This window comes from Papaver somniferum, chromosome 5 (assembly GCF_003573695.1).
Source record: "Papaver somniferum cultivar HN1 chromosome 5, ASM357369v1, whole genome shotgun sequence".
Taxonomy (NCBI): Eukaryota; Viridiplantae; Streptophyta; class Magnoliopsida; order Ranunculales; family Papaveraceae; genus Papaver; species Papaver somniferum.
This window is the reverse complement of record NC_039362.1, coordinates 17,286,583-17,292,541: the sequence shown is the minus strand read 5'-3', so window position 1 is coordinate 17,292,541 and position 5,959 is coordinate 17,286,583. Positions and strand designations below refer to the sequence as shown.

The following is a 5,959-nucleotide window of genomic DNA, read 5'->3' as shown; positions in this document are numbered from 1 at the left end:
TACGAGAAGCTAGGTTCGAATCCTGCTGAGAACATTTTTCGCGACTTCATTTTCCGACGCTATTAGGCACTTCATTACCTCCTTGTGTTTTCCCTCCGCTAGAAACCCTTCCCTCTTCTTTCTCGGTTTCATTCTTCTCGATTGAAATCTCTTCCCTCTTCTTTGTTCTTGACTTTAATCATCAATTCCCAACAGTAACATGAATTGATTGAAGTAATTCCAGATTGTTTCACAGAAATCTCACAACAAATACCCCAGAAGTCCAAATCAAACCCAAAATTTGGAGAGCGTTTGAGAAATGGGTGAGCTGATTGAATTAACTTACTTCTTCGATTACATAAAAGTTGGAAATCTCGATTTGGGGTTCGGGCTTCCCGTTTCAGTTAGGGTTCCCAAGCTTTTCTCTTCACACAATTTTCTATCGGAAACTGTTGAACTGGTTTCAAGTTTCCTAGAACGAGATTTCAATTTTTGCATACTTTCTCCCATTCTTTCATCGTCCTCAACTGAGTTCACACAATTTCTACCAAAAAAATTTGGTTTGAATTTTTTCAGGCTTCATGTTTGGTTCCCTTCACTCTTCCTAATTAGATTCTCTAACCCAACTTATCAATTTCCGGTTAAACGCATTCTGGAACAAATTTGCAAGCTAACTGGATATCCATTCCTCTAAAGACTTGGTAAGAAAAGGCTATATATAGTTTGATATTTTCATCACAATTTATGAGCCTTAGTTGTTTGTGAAAATGTCAAACAAATTATAATTCAATTTAATGGGTTTTATTTCCTTCGACATTCCAGACTAATTTAGCAGGGCAGCATATAAGTTGTGTATAGTTTTAAAGACACATAACCTTGATTGAGCTGTTTGAGGTAAGAATTGTGTTGGAAATTTTTTGGTCATCTTTGATTGAGTTGTCTTTGTGTATCTTTATGTTTTATAACAGGGATATGTGTGATAGAAGATGCTTAAGGTCCTATTCGTTGGGGATCATATTAGCAAAGCTGAATCTGAATTGTCTATGGGGGAACAATATAATCAGCAATCAGGTATATGCAACTGAGATATACAAATTATTTATCTTACACCATTCTCTAACCTGATCAGTAATGTTTCCCTTTGTTACACTCGATGCCAAAGGCCACATCTTATATTATTCCTATTTGGGAGTAGTTTATGCTCCAAGTCCAATTGAATCTTTTCTAATGGGTTAATCCGTCTTGAATCTGAAACACTAAGATACTTAAGATTTCTTATCACAATTTTATATCAAAATAATTGATTTCAATTATTTGATCCTTTTACATTTGTTTCCCTTCATTGTTCCTAATCAAATTCTGTAACCTAACTATATTTGATTCAACTTCAGCGCATTCTGGGACAGATTTACATGCTAATTGGATATTGGTTCCTCTAAATACTTGGTAAGAAAATGCTACATAGATTTTGATCTTCTCATCACAGTTTATGAGCTTTAGGTACATGTATTTTGGTCTTCTCTAATTTGTAGAATTTTATGATCTGCCAGTCACATGCATCTCAAGATATATCCCCATTTAAGAACTTTTTTGATCAATGACTGGTAGATCCGAGTAAGCACAAAATCTTGGACACATCCTAACTAAATTCAGGCTCAAACAATGTCTCATTAAGTTCAAACTTTGAATACTTCCATAAAGGCAAAATCTGGACATAAAATTGTGCCACTGGATTAACAGTAAGATACCTTAGATGTCCCGATTATTGGTAGTCGTTAAAGTGGGATTTGATTTTTCATAGATTCTTGTTTCGTATACATTTGAAACATTTTAATATTTTTTTTTCAATTAGGCCAAAGTGAATCATGTGGTTTGTATTCTTTGGAGACGCTATGAATAAAGGTTATTATCCTGATTTATACAATCACTTTTATTACTATACTGATTTAAATATTGAGTATCAAGGAGGAGATTGAACCAGCTAAGTATTAAATAAAATGACGTAATGTGGGTCATGCTCTTAAGCTGTTCTGAAAACACTTCAAAAAAAGTAACCTTCTTCTGCATTTAGTTTCAGGTGAGTGGTTGTGTAAATTAATTGTGAAGAATGTTATGATTACTTAGTACAGTTGGATACATTTTGTTATTTAATTAGATTTTGGTTTTGCTCCGTAGAAATTGGTGGTCATCGGATTGCAAGACAGAGTTCTTGATACTTGATGAAGGAGTCTCAGCAAAATCAGTATGGTGAAGGAAATAGCTCATGATGTCAGGATCAAAGCAGATTCACCTATTGATTTTGAAGTGTAGAAACAAATAAACATTTATAGAAGTTAGTCGGTGGTATTTTAGTACGTGGTGCTGCTTTCGTGGGAGGACTTTTCCGCAAAAGTATTTTAGTTTTTTATCCTTATAGCTTTTGTAACATAACACAAGTCGGCAAGCACATCCCACGTGCGTGTTATACTAGTATCACAAAATAAATATACATAAATATCACAAATTTTTATATATAAATATAAATTTGAATACTTAGGGAAATTACATACATAAATGTCACAAAAATGTACCTAAGTAAATATAAATACTATTAAAATGTGGATTTATTTTACATGCATGAACATATGAAATTTGTTATAATGTAATTCGCATAAAACTCAACTATGACACTGAAAATTGACAAATGAAATCATATGATCGAAAGATATTTGTATTAAGATGTGCAAGAAAAAACATAGATTCCACTTTGAAGCAAAATGATCTTATAACATGGTTACAAAAATCTCTTCGTCTTAAAGTTTGATGCATGACAAAACTTATATTATTTATATTATAATGTCAATTATTCTTATATATGAAGGTAAGTTCTGTAAGATGAGACCATAAAAAATTGTGACTTATCCCAAAATGGAGTTTATTATTAAATATAACTGGACTAAGTCAGGACTAGAAACTTTTACTTTTATATGGAGCATTACAACAACAACAGGAATTAAACTTGCAATACATAAAAAAAAGAAAGACAAAAAAAAAACATGGAAGCTACTAATTAATCTCAATGACATAAGATCCATATCTAGTAGTCGAACGGTAATTGAAGTGCTCGAGGCTCCTGGGTAACTTCAGTGTTACTAAAACCCTCCTCACCAACTGAATAATCCTCATTATCAATCATTTCTCTTGTAGTTGATTCAAATTGGGACTTTTCATGATGGGTTGAATCCTTAACTCCATCAACCCAATTCACTGTCTTTGAGAAATTTCTAACCATTTTGGACTTGCAACGCTTCTTCTTCTTCCCCTTCTTGGAATATAATTCCTTCTCTTCAATCAATCTAATGACCTCACCATCATCTCCATATTCTCTAAAAAGCTTGGTGTTTTCAACTTCATAATCATGGTAGTTTTCAATGGGTTGGGGGTATCCTTGAATGGATTGGTTTTGATAACTATGGTTTTGGTCATATGATAACGGTACAAGATCTTGATCATCAACCATTCTTGAGGTTGATGATTCACACTTTGCAACCAAGTAATTTTGAGATAAAAGACATATTATCCTGATAATGAGAAAATTAAAAAATTGAAGGTGAAGAAAAAAATATAGAAGTATATTAATGATTATAGAGATTGAAACTCAGAGAAGACTAGAGGTAGTATAAAAAAGCTACACAACAACTTCTTATATATAGAGAGAAAATGGTGTTCATGAGAGTTTTTCCAAATTTCAAATTTGAATTCTAATTTTGAAAAAATCAACAAAAAAAAAATATTTTTGGATGAACATTGGTGCGTTTATCCTCCATATTATCTTTGATTTTACACGCACTTTTACTCATACACTCTTTTTACATCTTACTGATGTTTAGATCGCACTCGCCAAGTTGTTTGTGGTAAAGTTATTTTTCATTCAGTCTTTTATTTATTACTTAACACATCACATTGATGTTTTTTGTTGCAAGATTCCAACAAGAACAAATAACCTAATACAACGTATATATATATATATAACAATCAGAACAAATACAGTGTGTCTATGTCCTAAATAAAACATTTTTTTGTTTATTCTAACAATTTTTGAAGACAATCACACAAAATATGTCATGACCCCGTGAGAGGGATCAACCTAGCTAATATTAGTATATTTCATATTAACATTAACCAAACGAAATTATTACTTTTATATTGTACTTAGATTAACACGTAAAATTATTTTTGTCCTTTTTAATATAGATTGTTATTTTCGCAATAAATAGAGAATAATATAATAAATTTATTTATGTAATTTTTTCTCATTACAACTGTCGACTTGGTACTATAACAAATAACCTAATACAAAATATATAAAATAATCAAGATAATTAATCAAAAGTTTATATAAATATTTATCTGTTAAAACACACTTTGTTGATAATACAACTAAGATTTAGTTGTAATATAAATAACAACGATGTTATACTCTTAGAAGATGTATGCTTGAGAGATAAAAATAACAGTAGAGATAAAAACTTATTGTTCATGTTGTATTGATAGTTCAAAATAGACCTTTATACAAATATTTGTAATAATCAACAATCTGATTAGTAAATTCTTAAAAGACATAAATATGAAGCTCTTATTAATATTTTAGTATAATTACCTTGATTGTGGACTCAATATTCCTTTTGAGGTTGTTCATTTCAATTAATCTGTTCATCTTTGCTTTCAAGAGGTTCAAAATCGATAATCATCTTCATTTTATAGCCGAAGAAATCCATAAGAGCTAGGTAAAGTTCATCTTAATAACAAGGATTCATAGTAAAATCTTAAAATGAAACTCTTACCAAATTCATAGTGACCCATCTTGGCAATATCTCTAATCAACCTATTCTTTATTTGTTTTTCTGTGAACTTCTGTTATCCAAATCTTCCACCACTTTTACTGAATCGCAAAAATCTAGGAAAATTTTGCTGGTATAATATGTGTACACAATTATTGTCTTTTGAGAGGAAAAATCATTGTGAGCTGCAAGTTGTTACTGTTGATGAGCATGTATTTGATATTTTTGTTTCCATTGATGGATCATGAAGATGTGATACTAGTAAAGATCCTTGTTTAAGGGATGTCCTATAATAGACCTTTTATTCCTTTCAACTATGAGAAAAGTTTCGCAAGTTTACTTCCTGAAACTCATGTAATTAAACACAAAGATAGTTTTATGTCGTACATACAAAGTTTAAAAGATAAACGTTATACTTCGTATTCCAGTATACCAAAGTCGTAAAACAACTTGCATATTCTTCCTTAACACTTTGAACATAGCATAATGATCAAGTCACCAATAATGGAGATGTATGCATATAACTTCGTATGTTATGTCTTCAATATAAACGACTTGAAAGCAACATAGATAGAAATGGAAACCATCCAAGCTTGTATTATTAACCTAAAACAAAAGGATGATGTGTACGTTGATGCTGATACGTTTTTAGGTTCTTTAGAGTAACACGATTTTGTCTCAACATTCTTTGACTTCCTAATCTAACCTAACGAAGTTGATTCTAGTAAACTAATCCAGAAGCTTCGATTTTTGGAGCTAATATATGACAACCAACCTTGATATACCATCGCTTGGTGGGTTCAACCGGGCTATGTCGTAACAGGGTTTGTGAACCTATTTGATTCCCGAACTCGGTAGTAAAGGGTATGCAAATCGAATTTGCAAAACTATATAGTTCTTGGATTTCATACTGAATTTTGGTATACCTAAACGAGTGTGTACCTTGTGCCAATTAGTTCATAACTCTCACAATTTATTTCAAACCTTCCCAATAGTTATAGATAATAAGCATTATTACTTGGGCAATTCTAAATGATCAACTTGAAACAAAAATAATCTGTGAAAAATAAGCTTTTCGAACTAAGATTGCTAAGGATATATGAATATCCATTGCTAGAATCATATTTCGAGAGTTTAACCAAGACAAGCTTGAACTCGAA

At 31.3% G+C, this 5,959-nt stretch overlaps 1 long non-coding RNA gene across 4 annotated transcripts; it reads left to right on the top strand.

The window, feature by feature from the left end:
• Positions 1 to 2,512, top strand: LOC113281073. Of its 4 annotated transcripts, none has more exons than XR_003325897.1 (4): positions 1 to 680; positions 948 to 1,050; positions 1,371 to 2,056; positions 2,155 to 2,512. It is a non-coding gene; the product is annotated as an uncharacterized LOC113281073 (long non-coding RNA). The 4 variants fall into 4 exon arrangements; XR_003325896.1 differs by having other exon boundaries at positions 802 to 1,050; XR_003325898.1 differs by having other exon boundaries at positions 1 to 1,050; positions 1,371 to 1,425; positions 1,832 to 2,056.
• The last annotated feature ends 3,447 nt before the right edge of the window (positions 2,513 to 5,959 follow it).